The sequence below is a fragment of the Somniosus microcephalus genome, chromosome 15, assembly GCF_052327205.1.
Source record: "Somniosus microcephalus isolate GS21.2 chromosome 15, FLI_Smic_1.0, whole genome shotgun sequence".
Classification (NCBI taxonomy): domain Eukaryota; kingdom Metazoa; phylum Chordata; class Chondrichthyes; order Squaliformes; family Somniosidae; genus Somniosus; species Somniosus microcephalus.
The window spans coordinates 22,455,839-22,474,471 of record NC_141001.1 but is presented as its reverse complement, the minus strand read 5'-3'; the positions used below and the strand labels follow the sequence as shown (position 1 = coordinate 22,474,471).

The window sequence follows — 18,633 nt, the reverse complement described above, 5'->3', positions numbered from 1 at the left end:
CCCCACTATTCAAAAAAGGTGGTAGAGAAAAAGCGGGGAATTATAGACCGGTAAGCCTGACATCGGTAGTGGGGAAAATGCTGGAGTCTATTATAAAAGATGTAATAGCAGAGCACTTGGAAAGCAGTGACAGGATCGGACAAAGTCAACATGGATTTACAAAAGGTAAATCATGCTTGACTAATCTACTGGAATTTTTTTGAGGATGTAACTGGTAAAATAGATAAGGGAGAACCCGTGGATGTGGTGTATTTGGACTTTCAGAAGGCTTTCGATAAGGTCCCACATAAGAGATTAGCGTGCAAAATTAAGGCACATGGGATTGGGGGCAAGGTATTGACTTGGATAGAGAACTGGTTGGTGGACAGAAGCAAAGAGTTGGAATAAACGGGTCACTTTCCGAGTGGCAGGCAGTGACTAGTGGGGTACCGCAAGGATCGGTCCTAGGACCCCAGCTGTTCACAATATATATTAATGATCTGGACGAGGGAGTTGGATGTAATATCTCCAAATTTGCAGACGACACAAAGCTGGGTGGGAGGGTAAGCTGTGAGGAGGATGTCGTGAAACTCCAGTACGATTTGGACAGGTTGGGTGATTGGGCAGAAACATGGCAAATGCACTATAATGTGGATAAATGTGAGGTTATCCACTTTGGTGGCAAAAACAGGAAGGCAGATTATTATTTGAATGGCAATAGATTGGGAGAAGGGGAAGTGCAAAGAGACCTGGGTGTTATTGTGCACCAGTTGCTGAAGGTAAGCATGCAAGTGCAGCAGGCGGTTAAGAAGGCAAATGGTATGTTGGCCTTCGTAGCAAGAGGGTTCAAGCACAGGAACAAGGATGTCTTGCTACAGTTGTACAGGGCCTTGGTGAGACTGCACCTTGAGTATTGTGTGCAGTTTTGGTCACCTTACCTGAGGAAGAATGTTCTTGACATGGAGGGAGTGCAGTGAAGATTCACCAGGCTGATACCTGGGATGGCAGGAATGACGTATGAGGAGAGATTGTGTCGATTGGGCTTATACTCACTGGAGTTTAGAAGATTGAGAGGGGATCTCATCGAAACCTATAAAATTCTGTCAGGTCTGGACAGACTAGATGCAAGAAGGATGTTCCCGATGGCCGGGGAGTCCAGAACCAGGGGTCATAGTCTAAGTATAAGGGGTAAGCCATTTAGGACTGAAATGAGGAGGAACTTCTTCACCCAGAGAGTGGTGAACCTGTGGAATTCTCTGCCACAGAGGGCGGTGGAGGCCAATTCATTAAATATATTCAGGAAGGAGTTGGATATATTTCTTGAGGCTAAAGGGATCAAGGGGTATGGGGAGAAAGCATGGACCGGGTACTGAATTTGGATGATCAGCCATGATCTCATTGAATGGCGGAGCAGGCTCGAAGGGCCGAATGGCCTACTCCTGCTCCTATCTTCTATGTTTCTATGTTTCTATGTAACACCCTACTCTGTCTTCTACTGCCCAATCAATCTCCTAACCAGGGCAATAATTTGCCTTCAATTCCATGAGCTTTAATTTTAGCTAACATTCTCAAATGCCTCTGGAAGCTAATATAAACTACATCCAGAGACATTCCACTGTCTACTACTTAAGTTACTTTCTCAAAAAATATATTAGGTTTGTTAGACATGACCTACCCTTTACAAATCCATGTCGGCTCGCTCATCAGCTCAAATTTCTCTAAGTGCCCAATCACTCTGTCCTTAATGATAGATTCCAGCAACTTCCCCAGTACAAATGTTAGACTGACAGGTCTATCATTTCCTGGTTTCTCTTACCTTTCTTAAAGAATGGAGTTACGTTTGCAATTTTCCAATCTAAAGAACAATTCCTGAATTGAGCGAGCTTTGGAAGATTATGGCTAAAGCATCTGAAAATTTCCTCACTTACTTCCTTTAAAACCCTGGGGTGGAAATCATCAGGTCCTGGGGATTTGTCAGTCTTTAGTGCCATTAATTTTTCTAATATTGTTTTCTTGCTTATGTTAACTTTAGTGAGTTCCAGTCCTTGATTCATTATTAGTTTCCCTGGAATGTCAGGTTTATTACCCTCTTCCTCTACTGTGAAGACTGATACAAAGTAATAATTCAACAAATCTGCCATTTCCTTATTTTCAGTTGCAATATTACCCCATCTTTTTGTTAAAGGGCCCACATTACCCTTGCCTACTCTTTTTTTCTTCTAAATATAATTGTAAAAAACGTTTTATGTTAATCTTGACATCCTTCACAAGATTCTTTTCGTATTCCCTTTTTGCAGCTCTTACTGTCTTGATTTCCTTTGCTGTTCTTTATATCTCTCCCAGTCCCCTGGATCTACACTATTCTTTGCACTCTTGTATGCTCTTTGTACTTTTATGATATCTCCCACCCTTTTGTCGACCATGGCTGTTTATTTGGCAAGTAGAACTCTTTCCCCTTACTGTTAGATTATTAAGTCTGGCTTTTTACACCTTATTAAACCAAGTATGGCCTGTTATATTGCTCCAGAAAAGTATCTTTAATGTACTCAAGAAATTCACAACCTTGCTGACTTGAGTACTCTGTTCTTCCTAATCTATATGAAAATTAAAGTCCGCAATTAAAATAACACTGCTTTTGCTGCAAGCCTCTCTAATCTCGGAATTAATACATTCTGCCACTTCGTTGCTGCTATCAGGAGGCAAGTCGACAACTCCCATTACAGTTTTATGACCTCTCCTACCCCTCAATTCCAACGATACAGTCTCTACTGATTGATTTCCCATAATGATATCCTCTCTTACTAGAACAGAAAATGGTTAGTGTGAGACAACAGTCAAAGAGCTCAGACAGGTGGTGATGGTTAGTGTGTGACAACAGTCAGTGAGCTCAGACAGGCTGGTGATGGTTAGTGTGTGACAACAGTCGGAGAGCTCAGACAGGCTGGTGATGGTTAGTGTGTGACAACAGTCGGAGAGCTCAGACAGGTGGTGATGGTTAGTGTGTGACAACAGTCAGTGAGCTCAGACAGGCTGGTGATGGTTAGTGTGTGACAACAGTCGGAGAGCTCAGACAGGCTGGTGATGGTTAGTGTGTGACAACAGTCGGAGAGCTCAGACAGGTGGTGATGGTTAGTGTGTGACAACAGTCAGTGAGCTCAGACAGGTGGTGATGGTTAGTGTGTGACAACAGTCAGAGAGCTCAGACAGGCTGGTGATGGTTAGTGTGTGACAACAGTCAGAGAGCTCAGACAGGCTGGTGATGGTTAGTGTGTGACAACAGTCAGAGAGCTCAGACAGGCTGGTGATGGTTAGTGTGTGACAACAGTCAGAGAGCGCAGACAGGCTGGTGATGGTTAGTGTGTGACAACAGTCAGAGAGCTCAGACAGGCTGGTGATGGTTAGTGTGTGACAACAGTCAGAGAGCTCAGACAGGCTGGTGATGGTTAGTGTGTGACAACAGTCAGAGAGCTCAGACAGGCTGGTGATGGTTAGTGTGTGACAACAGTCAGAGAGCTCAGACAGGCTGGTGATGGTTAGTGTGTGACAACAGTCGGAGAGCTCAGACAGGTGGCGATGGTTAGTGTGTGACAACAGTCAGTGAGCTCAGACAGGTGGTGATGGTTAGTGTGTGACAACAGTCAGAGAGCTCAGACAGGCTGGTGATGGTTAGTGTGTGACAACAGTCAGAGAGCTCAGACAGGCTGGTGATGGTTAGTGTGTGACAACAGTCAGAGAGCTCAGACAGGCTGGTGATGGTTAGTGTGTGACAACAGTCGGAGAGCTCAGACAGGCTGGTGATGGTTAGTGTGTGACAACAGTCAGAGAGCTCAGACAGGCTGGTGATGGTTAGTGTGTGACAACAGTCAGAGAGCTCAGACAGGCTGGTGATGGTTAGTGTGTGACAACAGTCAGAGAGCTCAGACAGGCTGGTGATGGTTAGTGTGTGACAACAGTCAGAGAGCTCAGACAGGCTGGTGATGGTTAGTGTGTGACAACAGTCAGAGAGCTCAGACAGGCTGGTGATGGTTAGTGTGTGACAACAGTCAGAGAGCGCAGACAGGCTGGTGATGGTTAGTGTGTGACAACAGTCGGAGAGCGCAGACAGGCTGGTGATGGTTAGTGTGTGACAACAGTCAGAGAGCTCAGACAGGCTGGTGATGGTTAGTGTGTGACAACAGTCAGAGAGCGCAGACAGGCTGGTGATGGTTAGTGTGTGACAACAGTCGGAGAGCTCAGACAGGCTGGTGATGGTTAGTGTGTGACAACAGTCAGAGAGCTCAGACAGGCTGGTGATGGTTAGTGTGTGACAACAGTCAGAGAGCTCAGACAGGCTGGTGATGGTTAGTGTGTGACAACAGTCAGAGAGCTCAGACAGGCTGGTGATGGTTAGTGTGTGACAACAGTCGGAGAGCGCAGACAGGCTGGTGATGGTTAGTGTGTGACAACAGTCAGTGAGCTCAGACAGGTGGTGATGGTTAGTGTGTGACAACAGTCGGAGAGCTCAGACAGGCTGGTACAAAAGCAAAACACTGCAGATGCTGGAAATCTGAAATAAAAACAGAAAATGCTGGAAATACTCAGCAGGTCAGGCAACATCTGTAGAGAGAGAAACAGAGTTAACGTTGCAGGTCAATGACCCTTTGTCAGAACTGGAAAAAGTTGGAGATGTAACAGGTTTTTATGTAAGTGTAGGAGCAGGGAGAGGGGGAGGGGAGGAAAGAACAAAAGGGAAGGTCTGTGATAGGATGGAAGGCAGGAGAGATTAAGAGACTAAAGGGATGGTGGTGCAAGGTAAAGGGAGGTGGTAATGGGACAAGTTAAGAAACAAAAGTTGACTCTAGATGAAGTGTAAATGGCAATGACACAATGATCGACAGCTGCCATGTGAGAGAGAGAGAAAAAAATGATAGGGGCAGATGTTATGGTCTGAAGTTGTTGACCTTGATGTTAAGAACATAAGAACATAAGAAATAGGAGCAGGAGTCGGCCATTCTGCCTTTCGAGCCTGTTCCGCCATTCAATGAGATCATAGCTGATCTTCTGCCTCAACTCCATTCACCGGCCCTATCACCATATCCCTTGGTGCCTTTACTAGTCAGAAATCTATCGACTTCTGTTTTGAATATACCCAATGACTGAGCCTCCACAGCCCTCTGGGGTAGAGAATTCCAAAGATTCACCACCCTGTGTGTGAAGAAATTTCTTCTCATCTCAGTCCTGGATGTCCTACCCTTTATCCTGAGGCTGTGGCCCCTGGTTCTAGACTCCACAGCCAAGGGAAACATTCTCCCAGCATCCACCCTATCAAGCCCTGTAATAATTTTGTATGCTTCAATGAGATCCCCTCTCATTCTTCTGAATTCAAGAGAATACAGGCCTAGTTTACTCAATCTCTTCTCATACGACATGCCCGCCATCCCAGGAATCAATCTCGTGAACCTTCATTGCACTCCCTCTATGGCAAGTATATCCTTCCTTAGGTAAGGAGACCAAAATTGTACACAGTACTCCAGGTTTGGCTCACCAAGGCCCTATATAATTGGAGTAAGACTTCTTTACTCCTGTGCGGGTTAGGTTGATTGGCTATGATAAATTGACCCTTAGTGTTAGGGGGATTAAATACGTGGGGTTACGGGGATAGGGTGGGATATGTGTCGGTGCAGGCTCGATGGGCCGAAATGGCCTCTATCTGCACTGTGGGGTTTCTGTGATTCTGTGATTCTGTGTGATACTCAAATCCTCCTGTAATGAAGGCAAGCATACCATTTGCCTTCCTAATGGCTTGCTGCACCTGCACATTCACTTTCAGTGACTCATGTACAAGGACACCCAGGCCCCTTTGAGCATCTGCATTCTCCAATCTTTCACCATTTAGGAAATACTCTGCCTTTCTGTTTTTTCTACCAAAGTGGATAACTTCACATTTATTCACATTATATTCCATCTGCCATGTTCTCGCCCACTCACTGAGCCTGTCGAGATCCCCTTGAAGCCTCTTCACATCCTCTTCACAACTGACACTGCCACCTAGTTTTGTATCATCAGCAAATTTGGAAATGTTACATTTAGTCCCCTCATCCAAATCATTGGTATAGATTGTGAATAGCTGAGGCCCAAGCACGGATCCTTGCGGTACCCCACTAGTCACAGCCTGCCATCCTGAAAAAGACCCGTTTATCCCTACTCTTTGTTTTCTGTCTATTAACCAATTCTCAATCCATGCTAGTATATTACCCCCAATTCCATGTGCCCTAATTTTGTTCACCAACCTCTTGTGTGGGACCTAATCGAAGGCCTTCTGAAAATCCAGATACACCACATCTACCGGTTCCCCTTTGTCTACTCCACTAGTTACATCCTCAAAGAACTCCAGTAGGTTTGTGAAACAGGATTTCCCTTTCATAAATCCATGTTGACTCTGCCCAATCTTACTATTAGTTTCTAAGTGCCCAGTTATTGCATCCTTTATAATAGATTCCAGCATTTTCCCAACTACTGATGTGAGGCTAACAGGTCTGTAGTTCCCCGTTTTCTCTCTCCCTCCTTTTTTAAATAGCGGGGTTACATTTGCTATCCTCCAATCTGCAGGAACCATTCCAGAATCTATAGAATTTTGGAACATGACAACCAATGCGCCCACTATCCCAATGGCCACCTCTTTCAAAACCCTAGGATGTAGGTCTTCCAGTCCTTGGGATTTATCAACTTTTAATCCCATTAATTTTGCTAGTACTGTTTTTTTACTAATAATAATTTCTTTAAGTTCCTCATTCTCACCACACCCTTGGTTTTCTCGTATTTCTGGTTTTTTTTTGTTTCTTCCTCCGTGAAGACAGAAACAAAGTATTTATTTAATTTCTCAGCCATTTCCTCATTCCCCATTATTAATTCTCCCATCTCTGACTGTAAAGGACCTACATTTACCTTCACCAGTCTTTTCCTTTGCACATACCTATAGAAGCTTTTACAATCCGTTTTTATATTTTTCACTAGGTTGTGCTCATATTCCATTATCCCTTTCTTTATCAATTTCTTTGTCCCCCTTTGCTGATTTCTAAAATGATTCCAATCCTCAGGCTGACCGCTTTTTCTGGCAACTTTATAAGCTTCCTCCTTTGACTTAATACTAGCTTTAATTTCTTTTGTTAGCCATAGTTGGATCACTTTTCCTTTTGGGTTTTTATGCCCTAGAGGAATATATGTTTGTTGAATCCAGAAGGCTGTAAAGTCAAAAGATCCTTGTCCCTACACTTGCTTAAAAACCTGTTACATCCACAACATTTTCCAGTTCTGATGAAGGGTCATTGACCTGTGAGGGTGCCGGTCAGTTCCTTCAGTAACCCCTAGATGGCACCTTCACTTGTTTGTTTCCCTTTGTTAATTGTTACTTGTTTCTCCTGTTTATTACTTAACTGCCTTTCATCTGGTTTATTGGTTTCACCTGTTTTTGCTTGTATTTAAGTTCTGTGGTTTCTTCCCTCTGTGCTCAGTCCTGACAAGGGAGTTAGTCTCGACTAGGTGCTCAGTCTCGACTAGGTGCTCAGTCTCGACTAGGTGCTCAGTCTCGACTAGGTGCTCAGTCTCGACAAGCCTGTTGCCCTGTGGTAGCTTGCCTTGACAAGCCGGTTGCCTTAGTGGTTGCTTGTCTTGAGCTCCTATGTCTATAACTGTTTATCTGTGTTCTGTTCTGCTTGTATTTAAGTTCTGTGGTTCTTCCCTTTGTTCTTGGTCTTGACAAGGTGCTGACAAATTGCTCAGTCTTGATAAGGTGCTCAGTTTGGACAAGCTGGTTGCCCTGTGGTAGCTTGTCTTGAGCTCAGTCTTGACAAGCCGGTTGCCTCACGGTAGCTTGTCTTGAGTTCCTATCTTGACAAGCCGGTTGCCCTGGGGTAGCTTGTCTTGAGCTCAGTCTTGACAAGCCGGTTGCCTCACGGTAGCTTGTCTTGAGTTCCTATCTTGACTCGCCATTTGCCTATGTGGTAGCTTGTCTTGAGCTCCTATGTTTTGTAACTGTTTACCTGTGTGATTCTAGTAAATTACTGTTATTTAAGACTGCATATCTGCTTCTCGCCTCGTCTGTCTGCACTTGGGTCCAGAACCAGCCTCGCCCGGACAGCTCGGCCCCGTGTCTACATGGCCCCGTGACAGCAACCCTGACATGACCTGAAATGTTAACTCTAATTCTCTCTCTACAGATGCTACTTGACCTGCTGAGTATTTCCTGTATTTTCTGTTTTTATTTCAGACAGGCTGGTGATGATTAGTGTGTGACAACAGAGCTCAGACTGGCTCATGATGATTAGTGTGTGACAACAGAGGTCTCAGACAGGCTGGTGATGGTTAGTGTGTGACAACAGTCAGAGCTCAGTCAGGCTGGTGATGGTTAGTGTGTGACAACAGTCAGAGAGCGCAGACAGGCTGGTGATGATTAGTGTGTGACAACAGTCAGAGAGCTCAGACAGGCTGGTGATGGTTAGCGTGTGACAACAGCCAGAGCTCAGATAGGCTGGTACCGGTTTGTGTGTGACAACAGTCGGAGAGCTCAGACAGGCTGGTGATGGTTAGTGTGTGTGACAACAGTCGGAGAGCTCAGACAGGCTGGGAATGGTTAGTGTGTGACAACAGTCGGAGAGTTCTGGCTGATCGTTAGTGGGTGGGATTGCTCACAGTACCTGTTCGGAAATCCTTCAACGTTGATGTGTAACTGTTGTCCATTTCTTGAATAGATGAATCAGAAAAGGTATGAGACAAACTAGGGGAGAATCCCACAACTCAAATGAAACAGTGAACATTGCGTTACTAACCTTTGATGTTTGTTGTTTTAAAACAGTGAAGGGAGTGGGTTGATTAGGTTCTGATTAGATTGCTGAGGCTCTTGTCTTTGGACTGGGCTGGCTGTTGTGTGTAAATCGGTGAGGTTGTATTTGAAAAGATTAAAATGTCAATAATGGTGAGGTAGTTCTATTTCACAGATCACAGATCACAGAAACCTCACAGTGCAGATAGAGGCCATTTCGGCCCATCGAGCCTGCACCGACACATATCCCACCCTATCCCTGTAACCCCACGTATTTAATCCCCCTAACACTAAGGGTCAATTTTTATCATTGCCAATCAACCTAACCCGCACATCTTTGGACTGTGGGAGGAAACCGGAGCACCCGGAGGAAACCCACGCAAACACGGGGAGAATGTGCAAACTCCACACAGACAGTCACCCGAGGCCGGATTCGAACCCGGGTCCCTGGCGCTGTGAGGCAACAGTGCTAACCACTATGCCACCGTGCTGCCCTATTTGTATGGGGAGATTGTTGTGTGTGGATTGTGGAGATTATTGTTGTGTAGATTGTGGAGATTGTTGTGTGGATTGGGGAGATTGTTGTGTGTGGATTGTGGAGATTGGTGTGTGTGGATTGTGGAGATTGTTGTGCGTGGATTGGGGAGATTGTTGTGTGGATTGTGGAGATTGTTGTGTGTGGATTGGGGAGATTGTTGTGTGGATTGTGGAGATTGTTGTGTGTGGATTGGGGAGATTGTTGTGTGGATTGGGGAGATTGTTGTGTGTGGATTGGGGAGATTGTTGTGTGTGGATTGTGGCAATTGTTGTGTGTGGATTGGGGAGATTGTGTGTGGATTGGGGAGATTGTTGTGTTTGTGGAGATTGTTGTGTGTGGATTGTGGAGATTGTTATGTGTGGATTGTGGAGATTGTTGCTGTGGATTGTGTAGATTGTTGTGTGGATTGGGGAGATTGTTGTGTGTGGATTGGGGAGATTGTTGTGTTGATTGTGGAGATTGTCGTGTATGGATTGGGGAGATTGTTATGTGTGGATTGTGGAGATTGTTGTGTGTGGATTGTGGAGATTGTTGTCTGTGGATTGTGGAGATTGTTGTCTGTGGATTGTGGAGATTGTTATTTGTGGATTGGGTACATTGTTGTGTGTTGATTGTGGAGATAGTTGTCTGTGGATTGTGGAGATTGTTATTTGTGGATTGGGGACATTGTTGTGTGTTGATTGTGGAGATAATTGTCTGTGGATTGTGGAGATTGTTATTTGTGGATTGGGGACATTGTTGTGTGTGGATTGTGGAGATTGTTGTGTGGATTGTGGAGATTGTTGTGTTGATTGTGGAGATTGTTATTTGTGGATTGGGGACATTGTTGTGTGTGGATTGTGGAGATTGTTGTGTGTGGATTGGAGAGATTGTTGTGTGTGGATTGGGGAGATTGTTGTGTGTGGATTGTGGAGATTTTTATGTGTGGATTGTGGAGATTGTTGTGTGTGGATTGGGGAGATTATTGTGTGTGGATTGTGGAGATTGTTGTGTGTGGATTGTGGAGATTGTGGTGTATGTAACCTGTACCACCTTAAGAGAACTACCTTAAGAAGATGGACTACTTTCTCTTGCTACTGTATATTGTAGTACCGGTGGTGACCACACCAGTATATAAGCTCTGTGTAGTAATTTGTAAAGCAGTTCAGCCCTGACCTTCAAGTAGTAAAGACCTGTTTAAGTTTTTCCTGTTGTCTGTGTCCAGTTATTTAAAATAAGTATATCTGGAACACACAGACTCAACAGTGGCGACGAGTCGATCTTACCCAGCGGCAATTGCATCCAAGGCAGCTTCATCCCCAGAACGGGCGTCGAGAAGAGGCATCCGCCCTCATCATGCTGCTGAGCACCGCATTCGCACGGGAGGCATCGAGAACCCGGGTTGGAATTGCTGACCACGAAGCCCACCATCAGCGACAGGCTGTGATCATCCTTCTTCCACGGCGGTGGGTAAGCCGATCTAGCGACACGGGCAGAAAGTCGGCCGCGTTGTCAGTGGAGAAGGGGGGGCGAGACCGGAGGAAAAAGGGCGGAGAACTCGACCGCAGCCGGTGTAAGGGGCCGGGCTGCAATCGGAACAGACGCGCAGCAAGAAAGGAAGCGCTAATACCCACGAGGACAGCGGGGAGTAAAAGCAGCAGCGTCGGGGGAAACTAAGGACCGCTGGGGGGCGAGAACGGCAACAGCGCGGTAATCGCCATTGTAGCCAGCGGGGGAAGAAGCCGCCATTTTGGAAAAAAAAAAAATACTTAAAGAAACTTACAAGGATGCCTAAAAACGGTAACATCACTGCTTTTGATAGCGATGTCGAAGATTGGGCCACTTATGTGGAGCGTATTGAAGTTTATTGTACAGCAAATGAGATACCGGCTGAAAAGAAAGCACTAACCCTATTAAACTCGATGGGTGCGAAGACGTACGGGTTATTAAGGCATCTTGTAACACCAGATAAACCGGCGGATAAGACTTTCGCGAATATTGTTACTATCCTGCAAGAGCATTTAAACCCCACGCCGCTGCTGATAGCGGAACAATTTAAATTTTACAGAAGAACGCAGCTGAAAGAGGAAAGCAATGCTGAATTCTTAATTGAACTGCGCAAGCTATCAAAGTACTGTCAGTTTGGTACAGGACTAGCAGATGCTCTGAGAGATAAGTTCGTGTGTGGACCATTAAAAGAAGGAACTCAGAAGCGACTGCTAGAGGAAAAGGACCTTACGCTAGATAAAGCTGTCACCATTGCAGCATCGCACGAGGCGGCAGCACGAGGCACCGCGGAAATGCAGCTAAGGCCATCGGAACTCAGCACCAATCAAATGGCATTGGGTGCAGTAAAGTGCTATCGTTGCGGAAGGACAACGCACGATCAGAACCAGTGCTGGTTCAAAGATCAAGAATGCAGAAAATGTGGCAGACTCGGTCACATAGCGAAAGTATGCCGGTCAGGAAAGAAGACCAGCAACAAAAAGTCACCACAGAAGAAATACAAAAAAGTACACAAGGTGACAGAGAACAGTTCGGATGAACAGAAGACGGATTCAGATTCCAGCAGTAAGGAACTGGGTTGTCTAAGAACACATAATGTGGGTAACACAGCAGACCACCAAACTATTTGGGTTACACTCCAGATAGCAGGAGTCTAAGTGAAGATGGAATTGGACACGGGATCGGCATTGACGGTCATGAATAAGCAAGATTACAAAAGGTTATTCTCACACATTCCCCTAAGGGATACGGAGATTGTATTGAAAACATACACGGGGCAAAGAGTGTACCCCATCGGAAAGATAAAAGTAAAGGTGGTCCACAAGGGTAAAGAAAGCAAAGGAATGGACTTGTATGTGTTACCTGAGGGAGGTCCACCACTACTGGGACGGGAATGGATCAGGAGAATAAATATGGACTGGCATTCCTTAAAAGCACTAACTGTAGATTCCGGTAAAAAGGACGATGTCAAACCTAAACGACTGTCCAGAATATTGGACGATGCTAAGGAGGTGTTCCAACAGGGACTGGGAATACTGAAAGGAATTACGGCAAACATCAAGGTTGAAGAACATGCAAACCCTAAATTTTTCAAAGCCAGACCGGTACCTTATGCGATACGACCTGCTGTGGAAGCTGAGCTGGAAGGGCTAGAACGTTCAGGAGTACTGTCAAAGGTGGACTGGAGCGAATGGGCCACGCCCATTGTTCCCGTCATGAAGCGTTCATTGCGCAACAAGCCGGGGGAACTGGGGAAGGTTCGCATCTGTGGCGATTTCAAGATCACTGTTAATCCGGTTCTTCACATGGTGCAATATCCGCTTCCGCGGATTGAGGATATCTTCACTTCATTGTCTGGTGGGAAACACTTCACCAAGATAGACCTGGCGCAGGCATACTTACAGATGGAAGTTGATGGAGCATCACGCCAGTATCTCACGATCAACACGCATAAGGGCTTATATCGGTATAATAGACTGGTTTTTGGAGTGGCATCGGCTCCAGCGATTTGGCAAAGGGCCATGGAGCAGGTATTACAGGGAATTCCTGGCACACAATGCTATCTGGACGACATTCTTATTACAGGAGATGATGATGAGGAACACCTTGCTAATTTGGAACAGGTGCTCACCAGATTGAAAGAGTATGGACTTCGAGTTAATCGCCAGAAATGTGAGTTCTTTCAGAAGCGAATCTCGTACTGTGGTCACGTCATTGACCAGGAGGGGCTTCACAAGTCACCTGACAAGATCGAAGCTGTTGTGAAGGCTCCCGCTACGGAAAATGTATCCCAGTTGAGGTCGTTCCGAGGGTTGATTAACTATTACCATAAGTTTCTGCCAAATTTATCCACGGTGCTACACCCGCTGAACGCTCTTTTACAAAAGGGAGTGCCATGGAAGTGGAGCGAGGACTGTAAGTGGGCTTTTCATAAAAGCAAGGCATTGATCACCTCTAAGGAAGTGTTGGCTCACTTTAACCCAACGCTGCCTATTCGTTTAGCTTGTGATGCTTCTCCATATGGTATTGGGGCAGTGCTATCACATAAGTTGCCAAATGGCTTGGAAAGACCAGTTGCGTTCGCATCCAGATCATTGACCTCCGCTGAGCGCAACTATGCTCAGATAGATAGGGAGGCTCTCAGCCTCGTGTGGGGAGTAAAAAAATTTAATCATTACCTGCAAGGCCAAAAGTTTACGCTGCTGACAGACCACCAGCCGCTGGTTTCCATTTTTAACCCTAAGAAGGGTGTTTCGGTGATGACAGCGCAGAGGCTCCAGAGATGGTCCCTTTTCCTAGGGGCACATCAATATGAGATCGAATTCAAAGGTACAAAGCAACATGGTAATGCTGATGGGCTGTCGCGCCTGCCACTACCTACAGTGGAAGAGGCACCGACAGTTGACCCTGTTGAGTTATTTCACTTGACCATCATCGAATGTTTACCAGTCACCAATGCGAGTACTGAGAGAGAGACCAGGAACGGCCCAACACTGTCTCGGGTCTACGAATTGACAGTGAAGGGATGGCCAGCACTTGGCGAACCACTGTTACCGGCATTCTCAGCCAGACGAGAACAGCTGTCCGTTTGTCAAGGAACATTGATGTATGGAACAAGGGTGATTATTCCTCCTAAATTAAGGGAGAGAGTTCTAAAGGAACTGCATGAAGGTCATCTGGGGGGAGTCAAGATGAAAAGCCTTGCTAGGGCTTATGTGTGGTGGCCAGGTATCGACAAACAAATAGAGGATCTGACTAAAAGCTGCTCAGGGTGCCAAAAAGTTCAAAATGCACCTCCAATTGCACCGCTGCATCCATGGGAATGGCCTTCAACCCCATGGCAGCATGTACATATCGACTTTGCAGGTCCATTCATGGATTCCATGTTTTTCATAGCGGTAGACGCACATTCTAAATGGCCAGAAGTGATTAAGATGGCGACCACTACCTCGGAAAAGACGATCGCAGTTCTAAGAACCATATTTGCAAGAAATGGATTGCCAGAACAGATATGTTCAGACAACGGACCGCAGTGCGTGTCAGAAGAATTCCAGAAATTCATGAAGAAGAATGGGGTGAAACACTATATATCTGCCCCATATCATCCGGCTACAAATGGGTTGGCCGAGAGATTTGTGCAAACGTTCAAAAAGGCGATAAAGGCCATGAGCGAAGACCATATTCCACTACAACACAAGGTGGACAATTTCCTAATGGCATATCGAAACGCCACACATGCAGTGACAAATCAAAGTCCTGCCATGATGTTTTATAACAGGAGGTTGCGGTCCAGGTTGGATTTGTTAAAACCAAATGTGCGTAGGGAAGTCGAAAACAAACAGTTCCAGCATGTAAATAACAAGACCACTTGGAGTTTCGAAATAGGACAACCAGTGTTAGCCCGGGACTATAAGAATGAGAAATGGCAATCTGGAACAATTCGTGCCAGACAAGGACCCCTGATGTACACGGTAGAGATTGGTGAAAACATAATACGACGTCATGCTGACCAACTTGTAGAATCGAGAACAAGGGTCGAACCCATGGCTACGGCAGAGACACCAGTGGAAGAAATTATTGAACCTGTAGCATCTACCTCAAACACGAACGTACATGAGGATGTTCAATCCATAAGAGATCAATTAGAGGAGTCACCCCAGCAACCAGAATCAGAGACCCCTGAAAGGCGTTATCCAACTCGGATCAGGAGGCCTCCTCAGAGGCTGAATCTTTGAACAGTTGCATGAAAGTTGTATATATGTTATCCATGTTATGTTTAAATTGGGGTGTACACTGTTAAGCTAAAAAGGGAGGAATTGTGGTGTATGTAACCTGTACCACCTTAAGAGAACTACCTTAAGAAGATGGACTACTTTCTCTTGCTACTGTATATTGTAGTACCGGTGGTGACCACACCAGTATATAAGCTCTGTGTAGTAATTTGTAAAGCAGTTCAGCCCTGACCTTCAAGTAGTAAAGACCTGTTTAAGTTTTTCCTGTTGTCTGTGTCCAGTTATTTAAAATAAGTATATCTGGAACACACAGACTCAACAGAGATTGTTGTCTGTGGATTGTGGAGGTTGTTATTTGTGGATTGGGGACATTGTTGTGTGTGGATTGGGGAGATTGTTGTGTGTGGATTGGGGAGATTGTTGTGTGTGGATTGGGGAGATTGTTGTGTGGATTGTGGAGATTGTTGTGTGGATTGTGGAGCTTGTTGTGTTGATTGTGGAGATTGTTATTTGTGGATTGGGGAGATTGTTGCTGTGGATTGTGGAGATTGTTGTCTGTGGATTGTGGAGATTGTTGTCTGTGGATTCGGGACATTGTTGTGTGTGGATTGTGGGGATTGTTGTCTGTGGATTGTGGAGGTTGTTATTTGTGGATTGGGGACATTGTTGTGTGTGGATTGTGGAGATTGTTGTGTGTGGATTGGAGAGATTGTTGTGTGTGGATTGGGGAGATTGTTGTGTGTGGATTGTGGAGATTTTTATGTGTGGATTGTGGGGATTGTTGTGTGTGGATTGGGGAGATTGTTGTGTGTGGATTGTGGAGATTGTTGTGTGTGGATTGTGGAGATTGTGGTGTATGTAACCTGTACCACCTTAAGAGAACTACCTTAAGAAGATGGACTACTTTCTCTTGCTACTGTATATTGTAGTACCGGTGGTGACCACACCGGTATATAAGCTCTGTGTAGTAATTTGTAAAGCAGTTCAGCCCTGACCTTCAAGTGGTAAAGACCTGTTTAAGTTTTTCCTGTTGTCTGTGTCCAGTTATTTAAAATAAGTATATCTGGAACACACAGACTCAACAGAGATTGTTGTCTGTGGATTGTGGAGGTTGTTATTTGTGGATTGGGGACATTGTTGTGTGTGGATTGTGGAGATTGTTGTCTGTGGATTGTGGAGATTGTTATTTGTGGATTGGGGACATTGTTGTGTGTGGATTGGGGAGATTGTTGTGTGTGGATTGGGGAGATTGTTGTGTGTGGATTGGGGAGATTGTTGTGTGGATTGTGGAGATTGTTGTGTGGATTGTGGAGCCTGTTGTGTTGATTGTGGAGATTGTTATTTGTGGATTGGGGACACTGTTGTGTGTGGATTGGGGAGATTGTTGTGTGTGGATTGGGGAGATTGTTGTGTGGATTGGGGAGATTGTTGCTGTGGATTGTGGAGATTGTTGTGTGGATTGGGGAGATTGTTGTGTGTGGATTGTGGAGATTGTTATGTGTGGATTCGGGACATTGTTATGTGTGGATTGTGGGGATTGTTGTCTGTGGATTGTGGAGGTTGTTATTTGTGGATTGGGGACATTGTTGTGTGTGGATTGGGGAGATTGTTGTGTGTGGATTGGGGAGATTGTTGTGTGTGGATTGTGGAGATTGTTGTGTGTGGATTGTGGAGGTTGTTGTGTGGATTGTGGAGATTGTTGTGTTGATTGTGGAGATTGTTATTTGTGGATTGGGGACATTGTTGTGTGTGGATTGTGGAGATTGTTGTGTGTGGATTGTGGAGATTGTTGTGTGTGGATTGTGGAGATTGTTGTGTGTGGATTGTGGAGATTGTTGTGTGTGGATTGTGGAGATTGTTGTATGTGGATTGTGGAGATTGTTGTGTGTGGATTGTGGAGATTGTTGTGTGTGGATTGTGGAGATTGTTGTGTGTGGATTGAGGAGATTGTTGTGTGTGGATTGGGGAGATTGTTGTGTGTGGATTGTGGAGATTGTTGTGTGGATTGGGGAGATTGTTGTGTGTGGATTGTGGAGATTGTTGTGTGGATTGTGGAGATTTTTGTGTGGATTGTGGAGATTGTTGTGTGGATTGTGGAGATTGTTGTGTGTGGATTGTGGAGATTGTTGTGTGTGGATTGTGGAGATTGTCGTGTGGATTGTGGAGATTGTTGTGTGTGGATTGTGGAGATTGTCATGTGGATTGTGGAGATTGTTGTGTGTGGATTGTGGAGATTGTTGCTGTGGATTGTGTAGATTGTTGTGTGGATTGGGGAGATTGTTGTGTGTTGATTGGGGAGATTGTTGTGTTGATTGTGGAGATTGTTGTGTGTGGATTGGTGAGATTGTTGTGTGTGGATTGTGGAGATTGTTGTGTGTGGATTGTGGAGATTGTTGTCTGTGGATTGTGGAGATTGTTGTGTGTGGATTGTGGAGATTGTTGTGTGTGGATTGGGGAGATTGTTGTGTGTGGATTGTGGAGATTGTTGTGTGTGGATTGGGGAGATTGTTGTGTGTGGATTGGGGAGATTGTTGTGTGTGGATTTTGGAGATTGTGTGTGGATTGTGGAGATTGTTGTGTGTGGAATGTGGAGATTGTGTGTGGATTGTGGAGATTGTTGTGTGTGGATTGTGGAGATTGTTGTGTGTGGATTGTGGCGATTGTTGTGTGTGGATTGTGGAGATTTTTGCGTGTGGATTGTGGAGATTGTTGTGTGTGGATTGTGGAGATTGGTGTGTGTGGATTGTGGAGATTGGTGTGTGTGGATTGTGGAGATTGGTGTGTGTGGATTGTGGAGATTGTTGTGTGTGGATTGTGGAGATTGTTGTGTGTGGATTGTGGAGATTTTTTTGTGTGGATTGTGGAGATTGTTTTGTGTGGATTGTGGAGATTGTTGTGTGTGGATTGTGGAGATTGTTGTGTGTGGATTGTGGAGATTGTTGTGTGTGGATTGTGGAGATTGTTGTGTGTGGATTGTGGAGATTGTTGTGTGTAGATTGGGGAGATTTTTGTGTGTGGATTGTGGAGATTGTTGTGTGTGGATTGTGGAGATTGTTGTGTGTGGATTGTGGAGATTGGTGTGTGTGGATTGTGGAGATTGTTGTGTGTAGATTGGGGAGATTGGTGTGTGTGGATTGTGGAGATTGTTGTGTGTAGATTGGGGAGATTGTTGTGTGTGGATTGGGGAGATTGTTGTGTGTGGATTGTGGAGATTGTTGTGTGTGGATTGTGGAGATTGGTGTGTGTGGATTGTGGAGATTGTTGTGTGTGGATTGTGGAGATTGTTGTGTGTGGATTGTGGAGATTGTTGTGTGTGGATTGTGGAGATTGTTGTGTGTGGATTGTGGAGATTGTTGTGTGTGGATTGTGGAGATTGGTGTGTGTGGATTGTGGAGATTGGTGTGTGTGGATTGTGGAGATTGTTGTGTGTAGATTGGGGAGATTGGTGTGTGTGGATTGTGGAGATTGTTGTGTGTAGATTGGGGAGATTGTTGTGTGTGGATTGTGGAGATTGTTGTGTGTGGATTGTGGAGATTGTTGTGTGTGGATTGTGGAGATTGTTGTGTGTGGATTGTGGAGATTGGTGTGTGTGGATTGTGGAG

At 45.2% G+C, this 18,633-nt stretch overlaps 1 protein-coding gene across 2 annotated transcripts in view; it reads right to left on the bottom strand.

Annotated features, from left to right (window-relative positions):
* LOC147106574 (ETS homologous factor-like) overlaps positions 1 to 18,633 on the bottom strand; it is a 75,865-nt gene that overhangs the window by 37,436 nt on the left and 19,796 nt on the right. The gene's annotated exons all lie outside the window — the stretch shown is intronic.